Here is a 17,825-nt window from a genome sequence, read left to right as displayed (position 1 = left end):
GCCCACAGTCTTACTAAGACTTCTTAGTAGAGATGGATTTGGCAAGTTGGTGAGCTGTCTCTCATTGGCAGATTCAGATTCACATGCTAATTATACAATAACGATTAGATCCTTTTCCCCTCTTATGGGAGATAGTCACAAAGTCAGGGTAAGACCAGAGACAGAAAGTTTATTGCAGACAGGAGTTGCTTATTCTTAAATCCTCACAATTGCTATTTTTGAACGATTGAAAGAACTAATTTCTTTGGTTTTTGTATTACAAAGATAAAGTATACTGGGAGAAAATAAAGCCCTCATCTTTAGCTAGCATTCACAAAGTATAAATAACTTCCTTTAACACCTATGACTCCTCTAATGCAGAGGGATTATTATTTTTCCTTCACCAAGGAGATGAAGGAAATTGATGCACAAAAGTGGGGAGTGAGTTTCCTTTGATACATTTCTCTGGGCATGAAAATATCTGATGCGTATATTAGATATAGAAATTTTGGCTTTCTGAAATTCGATTATGTATATTCCCTAAACCAAGAGATGGACTGTCATTTCTTGATGAGTTTTTCTTTTCTTAAGTCACTTGGTTCTTCAGTATAACTTGGCAGTGTCCCTGGCATCCGGTTAACTTTGGTGATTGAATGGGAGCTGGTGGGTGGGTGGTATCTACAACTTTGTTGCACATGGTGGCTGTCTTTCATAGCTGCCTGGCTTTCTACCTTATTCGTGGGTTTCCCAGAAGGAAGTGAGTACTTTGTTTTAGAAAAACTGGACTCTAACCCAAAGTGACCCTGAAGTCTGAGCTGTATACTAATCGCTATCAATGAGAGAAAAGCACTTTGTTCTTAAAAATCCACTTGCTCCTTCTTCTTGCCCTTGAAGACTTCCTATTTGAAGCAGCAGGGAACAGAGGAAAGCTAACACATTTTGTTCTTTGGATTTCTACCAGTTTAATTTTCTGTTAGTTTCTTAAAATAAGTGTTGCCAAAAAGGACCAGAAAGACCTCGGATTTTGTTACTCCATCAAAAGCCTTGATATGCAGGAGGCATGAATGTCTCTAAGGGCTGAACCATTAAGGTGTGCTGACCGGAAGTCTCAATTTGCTATCATTTGAACGTCAGAAAGATCAGCAGCCACAAATCCTTAATAAATGACACCTCAAATAAAAACTTTTATTAACAGTTTAAGGTTCTGAATCCTCTTTTTCCTTTTCTATTTTCCCTCTTAGGGTCTGCTTCTTCCTTTTTGTATGATGTTTCCCTTCCTCTCACACACAACATGCATCTTTTCCCAATCTCTGTATCTTAATCTTCCATTAATTTTCCATAAGTGTATTTGCTTAAATAAAAGGACAAACAGATGTTGACTTCATATTGTGAAGCATACACACACACACACACACACACACACACAAAGAACAATTAATTCTTGTTTTTTTTTTTGTATGTGGCAGATCTGCTTTGATCCAATACTGACAGCCTTTGAAAATGTATATTCCATTTAAGACCCAAGCCATATTTTGTTTTCATCTAGATGCTCAACAGAATTTAACTTCAAGTTTGGTTCCAATTCCCCCAGTGAGAGTCTTCAATTGTTCCCAGAAATAAAGCCAGTGAATATTTCCATTTTAAATATTTGAAAGGCCTTTTTTCCTAAATGTGTTCATATTTTTGCTTAGATTTTTAAAATTAGCTTAACCCTTGTCTATCATCATCTGCTTCATCAAAGGCAAGATGAAGTTACAAATGGTTTCTGGTTAGAGTTAAGAATTATTTGTAATCTCAGGCTAGATATATATAGGGGATAAACATGTTTTAGAGTGTCCTCTTAGATAACATTTCTGCCTAATAAGAAACAGATTTCATGACTTGATTGTCCTTAGAACTGTCTGAGGATGGACATATGAACATATGTACGTACATACATCCATGCACACGCTTCTACCTCTGTTTTACAATTTTCTAGCTCAGCATGACCATGCCTTAAACTAATCTTGATGTGACAGAGGAGCCTTAGCAGTCTTCTAGTAGTTAGGCCTGAAATAGTTGTTCAGCTATAGATCTGGTGTGTGGTAGATGTAGGGTTCATATCTGGTATCCAGGCAGCAGCAATAGGTCCCTACCTTTTCGGTCTATAAGGAAAGGCTTGGTTTCAGCCTCATTGTTTCCTTGGCACTCTGATTTCCCCACTAGGGTCTGGAGCCCTGCTCAGAGCAATAATTCATTTGTTTTCTGCTGACATTCTGATTAACTCATTCTGTTTTTGTTGTTTTGTTTTTTAGATTTTTTTATCTGTTTATTCATGAGAGACACAGAAAGAGAGGCAGAGACATAGGCAGAGGGAGAAACAGCCTCCATGCAGGGAGCCTGATGTGGGAAGCCTGATGCAGGACTCAATCCCAGGACCCTGGTCTCACAACCTGAGCCAAAGGCAGACGCTCAACCACTGAGCCACCCAGGTGTCTGTGATCAACTCATTCTAGAATTTCTATTTTGGAACCAGAATCTGTTCTATATTCTTGATCATGGTTCAGACCTTTCAAGCAAAGATCTGCCTTCTCCCAGCTTCCCCGTAGCTGATGCTGATCAGATCAGTCTTACCATCCTTAACCTGAACTCATTTCTTATGTTCAAACCATACCATTTTCATCTCCACCATCACCACTATCTACATCACTATCCTTAACTCCATCTACCGATATCTATGTGCAGGTTTCTGTATCCCACTACCCTCAGTCCTGGCACTATTCAATGGGCTAACCTATTCCGAAATTCCAAACCAACTTGCTTAGCATTCACTATTGCATACCATCTGTGGAATCAGCCAATGGACAGATGTAAGGTAACGAGTTAGGCTAGTTAAACTAATTGAGCCATAGATAATCAGAAAGCTAACTAGGTGCTACTCCAGCTTCCTCAGTAGATTTATTCATGTCCCTGTTTTTTTCCTATCTCCTCTATTTCCTCTCATATGTCACAATTTCTTAACTGTCTCTTTGTTCATATATTTGAAACATAGCTTTCTATGTTTGTCTTTCACCTAGACCCAAACCTCTTTCCCTGACTTGTGTTTCCATTATTCTTTGCCCAAGCATGGGGTTGTGTTGAGATACATACCTCTTATCAATGTCCCTTGTGCTAGGAATTTGGGTTGTTGGGCCTGGAAAGAAAAGTTTGGAGATAATACTGCAATCTCTTTTGAATACCATGGATTTGGGGATACTTGGAGAGTCAAAACATCTTACACATATTCGTTCACAAGTGGGTACTTTACACATCTCTGCTAATTGTCTTGTAGTGTACCAGTTAGAGTTTACTCTTACAATTAAGTGTCTGAAAGCTGTGTAGAAGATCTAAAAAAAAGTAATAATAAATTTTTGTGTAATAGAATCTGCTCAAGATAGAGCATTGAGATGAGCTGGCAGACGCAGAGAGATAAAGAGATCTGCTAAGAAAGTCATTTAGTAGATAATAAATCTAACCTAAATGAGGCTTCTGGGTCCCACTCCAATGCATCAGATACCCTAATTTCAGAAATGCAAATGTTATAGGATTAAAGCAAAATGAAATATTGAGAGAAGATTAAGCATAACCTGATGCACTATTAATCTCAGCCTTCCTCAGAGAGTCATGTTTCAGGAAGAGGTAGAAAAGGACTCCCCAAAGCAAGCATTTATGTCTGGGAGCCTATTCAACAGGAGCAAACAAGCCTTGCTTAATGTGTAGATGTTATGGAGGGGAGACTTCTATCCCCACTCTCTCTGGCTTTCTAAAAGTAGCACTGACCTGTGCCATAGTCAAAATATAGCAATGTTGTTTGTAATCACAGCTCCCACCTCACTACTGACACTGTGGCACCTGCAAATTGAACTTAGGAACACAAGACAAATTATGCAATTTGTGAGGTACCCGGAAAACAGCTACTGTGCAAGTTAACATTAATAACAGTCTCATTACAAGTTTAGCTTATTCTAAGCTACACAGAACCTTGACTTTCTTACCAATTTATTACATTCTCTATTTTGAAGATTATTCAGAATATTTAAAATTTTTAGAAAAATGGGCTTTCTCAAGAGCAGAAAACATCAAATGAAAAATGAAAAGAATGGTACTTTATAGAATACCATGATTTGCACGAATGCTTCATGTCAATAAAGAATCATCAATACTTGTCAAACTACACTGAAATTTCCAACTGAAAATACAAATTCCAGCTGTCCAATTTCAAGTCAACACAGTCTGTCTAAATTCAACCCTTGACATAAAAACAACTTGAAATTTATTGAATGCCTTTAAGCTGGCAGTTTAGACTTGTCAGATACCCATAGAGCACAATTGGGCTAAAAACCCCAACTTCTGTCATACACAAGGATTAAATCAACCGGGATTTTTTTTTTAGTCTTTTCAATCAGGTTTCTATTCAATGCACTGGTTGGATCCTGACATTCCTGAGATTCACAGGGCTCCATTTCCTTGCCACAGTGGGATTGCTTTTTCTAGCATGAACTGGAATAGACTTATTTGTAAAGCTAATATGGCCCCCTTGATGTCAGAAAAGCAGGTTGTTTCAATTATTATTTGCTCTGAGAATATGAAAATATTTTAGACAGGTTAAAATCTTTCAGATGAGTTATTAAAAGAAATCTGAATTTTCATTTATTGATCTAAAAAGTTTAAGACTTGCTAGGTACACAGTTTCATCTTCCCTCTCTAATTTTTTTTAAATATTTATGTTTTTGAAAGTAAGAGAGAGCACAAGCTGGGGGAGCGGCAGAGAGAGAAGGAGAACCAGACTCCCCACTGAGCAGGGTGCCCAGCTCAGGGCTCTATCCCTGGGCCCTGAGATCTTGACCTGATCTGCCAAATGCAGATCCTTAACCGACTGAGCCACCCAGGCACCTCTTTCTCTTTCTAATTGTTTTGATCTGCTGATTCCTAGATTCCTCTTGACCTCCGTAGCATCCTTTGGAATAGGACTCTTTGGAAGTAGTAACTTTATATTTTGTTCAGTTTGACAAACATGTTCTTAGCACCTACTCTGGATAAGGCCTTAATTTAGGCTTTAACCTAACAGAAATAGAGCAATTTCTGCCATCACAAACCTTAAAGTTTGACAAAAAGTAGAAGGGTCGAGGGACATGAAGTTTTTTGGAGAGAAAGGAGAAGCTGCTAGAAAGGGAATATGTCACTTCCTAGCATGATTTTGCCAACCCCATTATTTATTTGGGGCATAGTCTACCCTGGTAGAGGGAGGGTGGGCTCCAGCTTCTACAGATGATTACGTATTCCCAAACCTCATCCTGTTTTGTCAAGGCCTCTTTTGTTTTCCTCTGCCTTGGTCAAGCCCCTGATGTATAAAAATGTGACATACACAGCCTGTTAGACCTCTTTAGTGATCTTCAAAGTCCATACATATTTACTAGCTTTGAACCACATGCTAAGTACAGATATAGTGCTTGCTCTCACAAAGCCAACTATATGGTGATAGAAACAGAAAATGAACAAAAAAGGAAGAACAAAATAAATAATTAAGGCTTTTGGATTAGTGCTATGAATAAAAGGAACAAGGTGCAGCAATAGAAAATAAATATATTAACTTTGTGAGTGCTGTTACTTAGGATAGTAACAGCCTCCCTGAGATAGTGATATTTAATGTGAGACTTGATAGAAGAGGAATAAGCCATTTGAAGCTATGGAGGGAACCATGTTTCTGACAGTGGGAAAGAAACTGGAGTGGGTAGAGGAGAGCAAATTTGGGAGAGAACAGTCAGAAATGGGGTTCAGTTTTCAGGTACAATACCAATAAAACTGTAGGACAAGGAGATAGTACCTTGAATTCAAGTCCAATATGAAGACATTAAACATTTCAAATATAGTGTCATACTATATGATTTACATTTTTAAAATGAGACTCTTTTTAGTCTTCTCAGTTTTATTGAGAATAATTGGCATACATCACTGTACAAGTTTAAAAGGTAATGGTTGGATAATGGTTGGATTTACATATATTGTGAAATGATTATCATTTAAAAGATCTACTCTTTTAGCAACTTTCCTATGTATCATACAGCAGAGTTTACTATAGTCATGATGTCATACATTACATTCCTAACACTTTCAGTTTGTACCTTTTTTTTTTTTTTTTTTAGAGAGAGAGAGAGAGAGAGAGAGAATGAATGAGTGGCAGGGGGAGGGGATGAAGGGCAGAGGGAGAGAGAGAGAGAGTCCAAAGCAGGTTCCACTCTCAGCATGGAGCCCCATGCAGGGCTTGATCTCATAATCCTGAGATCATAATCTGAGCCAAAATCAAGAGTCAGATGCTTAACTGACTGAGTCATGCAGACACTCCCAGAAATTTGTACCTTTTGACTGCCTTCCTCCAATTTTCCTTCCCCTGGCCAGAGATAGCTCAAATCTGATCTCTTTCTCTAGAAGTTTGCTGTTGTTGCTTAATTATTAGATTCCATGTAAGTGAGTTCAACAGTATTTGTTTTTCTCTGTCTGACTTATTTCACTTAGCATAATGCCTTCATAGTCCATCCATACTGTCATAAACAGTAGAATTTTTCTTTTTTTTAAATGGTCAAATAACACTCCATTGTGTATACATGTGTATTTATCTGTTCATTGATTGATGAACATTTAGATTGTTTCCATGTGATGGCTATTGTAAATACTTCTGCTATAAACATGGAAATGTAGATGTCTTTTCAGGTTACCATTTTTTTTTCCTATGGATATATTCCCAGAAGTAGAATTGCTAGATCATATATATGGTAGTTCTATTTTTAATGTTTTTGAGGAATCTCCAATCTGTTTTCCATGGTGTACAATCCCACCAACAGTGCACAAGAGTTCTTTTTTCTCTAAATCTTTGCCACCCTTTGTTATCTTGTAATAATGGCCATTCCTACAGGTGTGAGGTGATATCTCATTGTGGTTTTAATTTTCATTTCCCTGATGATTAGTGATGTTGAACATCTTTTCATGTGTCTGTTGTCCATCTGTATATCTTCTTTGGAAAATGTTTATTCAGGTCCTTTACCCATTTTTTGATTGGATTGTTTCTTTGCTATTAAGTTGTATGAGTTCTTCGTATATTTTGGATAGTAATCTTCTATCAGCTGTATGCTTTATAACTATTTTTCCCATTCTCCGGGTTATCTTTTAATTTATTCAGTGATTTCTTTTGCTGTGCAGCTTTTTAGTTTCATGTTTCACACGTATTTATTTTTGATTCATTACTTGTGGTGGGATTTCCAAAAAATCATTACCCAGACCTATGTCAAGGAGCTTTTCTCCTATGTTTTCTTCTAAGAGCTTAATGGTTTCAGATCTTACATTTAAGTCTTTGATCTGCTTCAAGTCAATTTTTTATGAGTGGCGTTAAGGAAAGGGTGAAATTTCATTCTTTTACGTGTGAATATCCAGTTATTCCAGTACCATTTATTAAAGAAACTCTCTTTTCTACACTGAGTATTCTAGGCTCTTTTGTCAAACAATAATTGACTGCATATGTTGGGGTTTATTTTTGTATCCTTAATTCAGTTCCACTTGTCCATTTGTCTGTTTATATACCAATACCATACTATTTTAATTACTATGACTTTTCAGTATAGCTTAAAAACAAGAAGTGTGATGTCTGCTGCTTTGTTCTTCTTTCTCAGGATTTTTTGTTTTATTTTGTTTTCGGCTATTTGGAGTCTTTTGTGGTTCCATATACATTTTTAGGTGTGTGTTTTTCTAGTTCTATAAAAATGCCATTGGAATCTTGATAGGATTGTACTGAATCTATGGATGGCTTTTAGTATATTGACATTTTAACAATATTAATTCTTTCAATTCAAGAACACAGGATACCTTGCCATGTATTGGCATCTTTTATTTCCTTCCTCAATGTCCTGCCATTTTCAAAGTAGAGGTCTTTCAACTCCTTGGCTGAATTTATTCCAAAGTACTTTATTTCTTTGATGCTATTGTAAATGGGGCCGATTTCTTTCTTTTTTAGAAAATCCATTGTTAGTACACATAAATGCTATTAATTTTTGTCTGTTAATTTTGTGTCCTGCAACTTTAAATTTATTGATTTGTTCTAACAGTTTTTGGTTTGAGTCTTTAGAATTTTCTATACATAAAATCATGTCATCTGCAAATAGAAACAATTTTACTTCTTCCACTCCAATTCTGATGCCTTTTATTTATTTTTCTTGCCTGATTGCTCTAGGTAGGACTTCCAGTACTATATTGAATAGAGGTGAGAGTGGGCATCCTTGTCTTGTTTCTGATCTTAGAGGAAAATTTCTTAACCTTTCACCATGTGATTGGATGTATATATATCAGGGATATTGGGCTGTAGTTTTCTATTAGTGTCCTTATCTAGTTTGGTATCAGGGTAATGCTAATAAATGCCATAAAATGAATTTGATAGTATTCTCTCCAATTTTTTGCAAGAGTCTAAGAAGGGTTTGTGTTTGTTTTTCTTTAAATGTTTGGTTAAATTAACCACTGAATCCAACTGGTCCTGAGCTTTCTTCGTTGGCAGATTTTGACCATTGATTCAAAACCCTTACTAGTAATTTGTATGTTCATATTTTCTATTTCTTTCTTGATAGGATATATATTTCTAAAAAGTTTTTCATCTCCTCTAGGTGTTCATTGTGTTGGTGTATACTGGTTCACAGTAGCCTCTTATAATCTTTTGTATTTCTGTGGTATCAGTTATAATGTCTCCCTTTTCATTTATAATTTTATTAATTTGGTTCCTCCCTCTTGGTTAGTCTAGCTAAGGGTTTGTTAATTTTATTCATCTTCTCAAAGAACCAATTCTTTGGTTAATCTCTTCTATTGTTTTCTGTTCTCTATTTCATTTGTTTATGCCCTAATCTTTATTATCTCCTTCTGTCTGCTAACTTTGAGCTCAGTTTGTTCTTCTTTTTATAGTTCCTTAAGGCATAGATTGAGGTTATTTATTTAGGCTTTATAGCTTCTCAGTGTAGGTGTTTATTGCTATGAATTTCCCCTGTTAGAACTGCTTTTACTGCACCCCAGAAACCTGTGTGGCTTATTGTTTGGGGACTCAAATCATGCAAGAGTATGCACTGGTAAGGCCACTGATTTTGCTCTGTGCTTACAGACTATGGCTTTCCAACAGTGCCACTGTTCAAGTGCTACTGTTGTCAGGGCTCTCAGATGAGCTACATAGCTTCTCATATGCTTTAGTTAGGTTCCACAGTCGAGCAGGTTGAAGGCTGTGTTCAGCACTGAGAAGGGCTATGAATTAGTTTCCCTACCAGGTGCAGTGGAAGAAGCAGCTCTAAAGCCAATAAAACTTTTTGTTGTATTAAGTCATCAATGCCCCAAGTTCCCTGGCAGAAACAGGCTGTGGCTTTCATCTTCAGACTATTACCTCTACCTGCTTGTCTCTCGGCTCAAGTATTGCTGACATACAAAGCTTCCAGGTGTTCTTACCAGCCTTTTTGGTTGGAAGAGACGAGGAGACACTCTCCACAGGGGGTTGGACTATGTCTGTTTCCTTGCCTGGGTGGGATGTGAAGGGGCCCCACTTCAAGTGTCTCTCAATTTTTCTCAAAAAAGTTTTTCAGTTGTGAGGGACACAAAGCTAACCTCAGCCTCAGCTATGAATTAATACCCCTGCCTATGGATAGCAGGGGAATCCTGAATACCCAATAGTGGCTTTGGTATAGGAGCAGTCAGCTCCACCTGCCCTCTGCTCAAACATTGCTACAAATATGGCCAGTAGACACTCTCTTGAGTTGATGTGGCTATGACTCAGCTCCTTACCTGAGTGTAGGCAAACCAGGCTGTAGGGCCAGAAAAATTTATCATTTAAGGATCTGAATCAGGTAGATCTGCACTGCAATGAATTCCCTGGCCAAAGTTACTGCTGACTTTGTTCTGCAGATGAGCAAAGCTGCTGGTTGGGATTATTATTTGGGCACTGCAGGTATGAACTTGTCTGCAAGATCCATATGTTGGTTGTTGCCAACTTCTCTCCTTCCCCATTGTGGTCAGATTCCCAGTGGTTGAGTCCTGCAGATTCTCCTACAACACCTGTAGGTTAAAGCCAGAGATATCCTCATGAAAAAAAACATAATGATGCAGTTGTTGGTTGTTCCCCCTGGGCTCTCTTTTCCCAGTGGAGGAACCAGAGACTCAGGGGAGATCTCTTCACCTTGTGTTGTGCTGGCCTGGGAGAGGAGCAATGAAGTCAATGTGTAGGCATTTTTCTTGGTCCTTGTGGTGCACGGGATGCTTCAGCCTCTTCCTGTGTTCTAAAACTCTCTCTAGACTCTCGTGTTTATAAATAATTGCTAGTTGTTCTTGTGAGGGGACAAAATCAGGAACAACCTATGTCATCATTATGGTGATGTCACTGTCTTTTCAGAGATTCCTGTCTCTCATGGCTGCTTGCAGAGAATTTGTATGGATTTGTAATAGTAGGGTGGCAGAGGTAGAGGCAGTTGTACTATTCTAGCCTGTTTCAGCAATCCAGACAAAAAAGATCTTGGTGCCTTGGCCTCGGACAGGGGTCATTGAAATATCAACCATAGAAAACTAGGATTTGACAACTTGCTCTGGATGGTCTGTTTGTTTTTCATGTGTCATAATGTATCCCAACTTTCCCAATAAAACTTGCATGAACCCATTTATTCATTCAGCTGAAGTGGAATATGTGCTTGGCACTTTACTATTAGGGTGGCAAAGAAACCAAAAAGTCTTTGTCTTTGCACTCCTAAAACTCACATTAAGTGGGGAAAGATATCGGCCTGCAAGTTATGTTGCAGTAACAATTGCAGCGATGGAGCTCATGCAAAATTAAGCAGGTGCATTAATAAGGGTGTGGTTTGCCACCAAGAAATTACACTCTACACAGTGTGTATCATCTCAGTGTTTTCTGTGTACCTAGTACAAGGCTATGTGTACTGGAAGCTATTTACTAATGGAAACCCAAGTATCACTTAAGGTAGGCTTTTTCATTGATGACAGCATCTCAGAAATCCCAAAATGTTTATACTCTAATAACATTGGGAGCTGTTGGTATATGAATGGTCTCAATTATCATCTTTTTTATTCTGTATGCCTAGAATACAAGTTGGCAAGAAGTGCTAAGTAGGAGATTATAGGATTGTGCCTTATTATAGTTATAGGAAATAAGCAATACATAAAATATTTCATGGTGGAGGCTCAATGAGAATGTTCAGAATTTAAGAGATTCTTGGCTGAATTATCTCACTAAAAGTTTACCTCATGAACAAATGAAAGACAAAAAATTCAGTAACATATCTCAAGAAATTTCTAGCTTGTTAGAGAAAGAGAAAAATATCTCAAGAGCTAGCTATGAGTAAAATGGAACTTGTAGCTGGCATAGAGGCAATGACCTAACTCATTCCTAGGGTGATGAGAGAAAGCTGATTTTGACAATCCATTTAGGCCTACAAGATACCATAGACAGTCTCAATCCATTCAGTACCCTTGTGCTTGATAAAGGATACTAGAGCTGCAGTATGATTTGGGAACCTATAACTTTCCCCATATAATCCTGAGGACTAGAATCTAAAAGATTTGCTAAAGTCCCAGTAGCCAGAGTGAATTCTCTCCCCAACTCCCCACCTCTCTCTCATTATTTTTCCCTCATTTAAAAAAAAAAAAAAAAAAAAGGATTTATTTATTTATTTATTTATTTATTTATTTATTTATTTAGAATTAAGACCTCTTCTCTTTCACTATCAAATCTAATGGGGAAGAATTACTATTGATGCTAAAATAACAAGAGGCGACTAGATTTGGGGTTGCATTCTAGCTCTGCTGCTTCATAGCTATGTAAGCTCGACCAAGTGATTCAAATGTGACCAACTGATATTAGGATAATGATTCTAGTTTCAGGGGCATCGTGAAGAATGCATTAAATTATGTATATACAGTGCCGAGTTTGGTTCTTGGCACATGGTAACACCCAAAAGTATTCAATCTAATAATGCAATTGGACTTGGCTTCTTTGTGGGCACGAGTTATGGCATATAGTACTCCCTGCATTTCATCTCTTTAGATTTTTGGTCTTTTTTGAATGAAATGGAGTTAAGGACTTTTTCTTTCTTAAAGCTTAGTTCTTCTCAAATTCATTCATATTCTTCCACAACCCAAACTTCTACATTGAATATTTTCAAACATGGAGAAAAGTTGCAAAATAAAATAATAACTATCTATATACCATCTAGATCCAACAATTAACTAATGTTTTGCCATATTTGCTTAACTTCTCTATATTTACCCTTTTTTTCCTAAACATTTTAAAGTTGGAGACACTATGAGACCTCTCCCTAAGTATTTCATTTAGCATGCATTTTTCTAATACAGAAGTTTTCCTGCATCAACCTAATGATATTATCACTTCTGAGAATATTAATTTTAATGCCATGCATCACTTAATATCCAATTCATGATAAACATTTCTCAATTGCTCTAAAATATCTTTTATAGTTGCATTTCTTTAATCTTTGAAGCAGCATCTGATCAAGGTATAAATATTACATTCAGTTATATCTCTTTGGTTCTTTTATCTGAAACAGTTGTCCCAATTTTCCCATGACATTGATTCTTTTTTTAAAGAGTCCAGGCCAGTTTTCTTCTGGAATGTTCCAACTTCTGGATTTGGCTGATTAAAACCCATTCCTATGACTCAGTTGCATATCTTTTATTCACTGACCCAAGGGTCTTTGAAGGTTGGCCACCTTCAACCTACTTGCTGGTAGATTACATGCCAAGATCCTGAATCCTTCTTCTAGACTGAAGCATAATTATAAATGTGTCTTTAAATATTGTCATTTTGATGTTAATTTGCTTGGGGAAGAATGTCCAGAGAAGGGAAGTCAGAGTTTGAACTGACACTGTGGAGAGCTTTGCATTCTTTCCACCAAGAGGACTGAAACCTAGGAAAGAGTCCCCCTGTCAAGCAAAATGTAAATGTATCCAGGAAAATGGCAAATCATCAGTGACCTCTGGAGAGCCCTTGTAGGTTAAAGAATCCACTGAAAGATACTGCCTTAGCAAATGACACTTGAATCCTTTATCTGAGAGTCCACAGTCCTTCTCTGTGGTGTCTTTACTAAGGAATGAGGATTTTTGTCACAAGGCAGAAGCTAGTTGGTCAAAAGTTCTAATTGAATTCCCCTGTGGGTTTCTTATAGTTTCCAGACCACATGCGAATCAAGATCCTTGCAGAAGAAGCCAAGAAAATCTGTGTGGCTAGATGTTTTCAATCGATTTTCTTTTGTCTTTCCCCTACAGATCAATGTCCAATAAAACTTTCGGCAGTGATGGAAATGTTCATTTTCTTTTGCTGTCCTGTCAAAGTAGCCACAAGCTGCATGTGGCTATTAAACATTTTAAATGGGCTACTATGATTGAGGAACTGATTTTTAAGTTCAGTTTAGCAATAATTAATTTCAATTTAAATATCAATAGTCATGTGTGTCTAATGACTACTGTATTGACCAACATGACGGTAAACAGTGTTGTCACTTGAATCAAATTTCCAGATCTCAAGACCAGGGAATACTTTCACTAAAGTCATTCTCTTTCTCTACCTTTTCTCTTTGGTACTTGGAGGCATATACAATATTTTCAACTGTCTAGGTCCTAATTTTCCCTTTCCTTGAACAGCTCCAGATGTCTGGTGGCCAGCAGAGGGTTCAGCCACATTGCAGCTCATGCTGAGAAAGGAAGCCTGCTGCCATAAGTCATGCCAGACTCTGCTCTTGCCCTTCCATCTGAGCCTTTCCTTTTTTTATCTGACCACTTGCTCTGAATCTTCACTCCTTTGGAAGGTGAGCTGAGTCCTGGGGAATGCAGACTATAGAAACTCTGCTTCAAAGCTGATGGAGATTTGATTTTTGGGATGGATCAAATTTCATTGAGAGGAGTTTACCAGCATTCCAGTCTTTCTTAACAAGCTGTGTTTTGTGATGTAGTGGCTAGCTAGGACAAGAAGAGAATGACGTTAAGAATTACAGTAGTTTTCCCTTATCTGGAGTTTTGCTTCCTTTGGTTTCAGTTACCTGTGATCAACTGTGGTGTGGAAGAAGATGATCCACCTTCTGATGTATTATCATAAGGTCATTTGTAGCCTAACACTACATCACAATGCCCATTCTCACTTCATCTCATCACGTGGGCATTTTATCATCTTACATCATCACAAGGAGAAAGGTGAGTGAGTACAGGACAGGTTTTTTTGAGAGACCACATTCATATGACTTTCATTACAGTATATTGTTATTATTGTTCTATTTATAAATTATTTATTGTTGTCAATATCTTATCTTAATTTTAAATTAAACTTTATCATAGGTATGTGTGGGGGGAAAATACTACACATGGGGTTTAGTACTATCCATGGTTTTAGACGTCCACTGGGGCTCTTGGCATATATCCTATGTGGATAAAGGAGGAGGAGGACCGCTGTACCACAAAATGGCAAGAACAGCAGAGGTTACATTTTATCATGTGTGAAGTGCTTAGCACTTGTGTTGAATATTTACATGTATTGAATCTTTATAATAACCCATATGTTTTACGAGATTTTACTTTAAAGATAAGAAAACATACTGTTAAGAAAGGCATATGGCTTACCTAAGAGCATATGATAAGGCAGGGAGGGGAAAAGGAATAAAAATACAATCACTTAATTCCATTGTTCTTTCTAGGACTCCTGATTATGACAATAGTTTTCTGCCTTGGATCTACGTTATTTGTTTCTACCTCTCTCTCTCTCTCTCTCCCTGGCTCTGTACACACACACGCATACACACACACACCCAACTGTGAATTTTCCAGCCATATGTAATATGCATCTTCAATTTCCAATAGAAATTGGAAAAAGTCTTAAATAGAAAATAATTTAATTTGACAAAATAGTTGAATACATATATTGTACTTGTCCTGCTCCACTAAACAATTAAACCCTCTTTAAATTATAGAACTGCAATGTGGTGTATGCAATCTTTAGTGAGGCTTGTAGAACATTTTGCATCACCATAAACCAGTTCCAAGTCACCAAGCTTTGCTGTTGTTGTGATAAATTATACATAACATAAAACTTCCCATTTCAACCATTTTTTTATGTTTAGTGGCTTTAAGTACATTCACATTGTTGTGTGTGTGTTTACTTAGGATGAGTATGGTTTTTTTTTAGCTTTATTTATTTATTGTTTTAATAATAAATTTATTTTTTATTGGTGTTCAATTTACCAACATACAGAATAACACCCAGTGCTCATCCCATCAAATGCCCCCCTCAGTGCCCATCACCCATTCACACCCACCCCCCGCCCTCCTCCCCTTCCACCACCCCTAGTTCGTTTCCCAGAGATAGGAGTCTTCATGTTCTGTCTCCCTTCCTGATATTTCCTACCCCCTTCTCCTCCCTTCCCTTCTATTCCCTTTCACTATTATTTATATTCTCCAAATGAATGAGAACATATAATGTTTGTCCTTCTCCGACTGACTTATTTCGCTCAGCATAATACCCTCCAGTTCCATCCACGTTGAAGCAAATGGTGGGTATTTGTCATTTCTAATGCTGAGTAATATTCCATTGCATACATAGACCACATCTTCTTGATCCATTCATCTCTAGATGGACACCGAGGCTCCTTCCACAGTTTGGCTATTGTGGTCATTGCTGCTAGAAACATCGGGGTTCAGGTGTCCCGGCGTTTCATTGCATCTGCATCTTTGGGGTAAATCCCCAGCAGTGCAATTGCTGGGTCGTAGGGCAGGTCTATTTTTAACTCTTTGAGGAACCTCCACACAGTTTTCCAGAGTGGCTGCACCAGTTCACATTCCCACCAACAGTGTAAGAGGGTTCCCTTTTCTCCGCATCCTCTCCAACATTTGTGGTTTCCTGCCTTGTTAATTTTCCCCATTCTCACTGGTGTGAGGTGGGATCTCATTGTGGTTTGGATTTGTATTTCCCTGATGGCAAGTGATGCAGAGCATTTTCTCATGTGCTTGTTGGCCATGTCTATGTCTTCCTCTGTGAGATTTCTGTTCATGTCTTTTGCCCATTTCATGATTGGATTGTTTGTTTCTTTGCTGTTGAGTTTAATAAGTTCTTTATAGATCTTGGAAACTAGCCCTTTATCTGATATGTCATTTGCAAATATCTTCTCCCATTCTGTAGGTTGTCTTTTAGTTTTGTTGACTGTATCCTTTGCTGTGCAAAAGCTTCTTATCTTGATAAAGTCCCAGTAGTTCATTTTTGCTTTTGTTTCTTTTGCCTTCATGGATGTATCTTGCAAGAAGTTAGTGTGGCCGAGTTCAAAAAGGGTGTTGCCTGTGCTCTCCTCTAGGATTTTGATGGAATCTTGTCTCACATTTAGATCTTTCATCCGTTTTGAGTTTATCTTTGTGTATGGTGAAAGAGAGTGGTCGAGTTTCATTCTTCTGCATGTGGATGTCCAATTTTCCCAGCACCATTTATTGAAGAGACTGTCTTTCTTCCAGTGGATAGTCTTTCCTCCTATATCGAATATTAGTTGACCATAAAGTTGAGGGTCGACTTCTGGATTCTCTATTCTGTTCCATTGATCTATGTGTCTGTTTTTGTGCCAGTACCACACTGTCTTGATGACCACAGGCTTGTAGTACAACCTGAAATCTGGCATTGTGATGCCCCCAGATATGGTTTTCTTTTTTAAAATTCCCCTGGCTATTTGGGGTCTTTTCTGACCCCACACAAATCTTAAAATAATTTGCTCTAACTCTCTGAAGAAAGTCCATGGTATTTTGATAGGGATTGCATTAAATGTGTAAATTGCCCTGGGTAACATTGACATTTTCACAATATTAATTCTTCCAATCCATGAGCATGGAGTATTTTTCCATCCCTCTGTGTCTTCCTCAATTTCTTTCAGAAGTGTTCTATAGTTTTTAGGGTATAGGTCCTTTACCTCTTTGGTGAGGTTTATTCCTAGGTATCTTATGCTTTTGGGTGCAATTGTAAATGGGATTGACTCCTTAATTTCTTTCTTCAGTCTCATTGTTTGTGTATAGAAATGCCACTGATTTCTGGGCATTGATTTTGTATCCTGCCACGCTGCCAAATTGCTGTATGAGTTCTAGCAATCTTGGGGTGGAGGCTTTTGGGTTTTCTATGTAGAGTATCATGTCATCAGCGAAGAGGGAGAGTTTGACTTCTTCTTTGCCAATTCGAATGCCTTTAATGTCTTTTTGTTGTCTGATTGCTGAGGCTAGGACTTCCAGTACTATGTTGAACAGCAGTGGTGAAAGTGGACATCCCTGTCTTGTTCCTGATCTTAGGGGAAAGGCTCCCAGTGCTTCAACACTGAGAATGATATTTGCTGTGGGCTTTTCATAGATGGCTTTTAAGATGTCGAGGAATGTTCCCTCTATCCCTACACTCTGAAGAGTTTTGATCAGGAATGGATGCTGTATTTTGTCAAACGCTTTCTCTGCATCTAATGAGAGGATCATATGGTTCTTGGTTTTTCTCTTGCTCATATGATGAATCACATTGATTGTTTTATGGGTGTTGAACCAGCCTTGCATCCCGGGGATAAATCCTACTTGGTCATGGTGAATAATTTTCTTAATGTACTGTTGGATCCTATTGGCTAATATCTTGTTGAGAATTTTCGCATCCACGTTCATCAGGGATATTGGTCTATAATTCTCCTTTTTGGTGGGGTCTTTGGTTTTGGAATTAAGGTGATGCTGGTCTCATAGAACGAATTTGGAAGTACACCATGTCTTTCTGTCTTTCCAAACAGATTTAGTAGAATAGTTATAGTTTC

At 37.8% G+C, this 17,825-nt stretch overlaps 1 long non-coding RNA gene across 1 annotated transcript in view; it reads left to right on the top strand.

Moving 5' to 3' along the window:
• The window catches only part of LOC140614292 (uncharacterized), a 232,860-nt gene that overhangs the window by 180,355 nt on the left and 34,680 nt on the right, over positions 1-17,825 (top strand). Inside the window, exons 5-6 of the long non-coding RNA XR_012015192.1 lie at positions 13,672-13,835; positions 14,063-14,217. This is a non-coding gene — a long non-coding RNA (uncharacterized lncRNA). The remainder of the gene's footprint in view (positions 1-13,671; positions 13,836-14,062; positions 14,218-17,825) is intronic.

Source organism: Canis lupus, chromosome 22 (assembly GCF_048164855.1).
Source record: "Canis lupus baileyi chromosome 22, mCanLup2.hap1, whole genome shotgun sequence".
Lineage (NCBI taxonomy): Eukaryota > Metazoa > Chordata > Mammalia > Carnivora > Canidae > Canis > Canis lupus.
The sequence above is the reverse complement of the archived record's forward strand: the minus strand, read 5'-3'. Positions and strand labels throughout refer to the sequence as shown.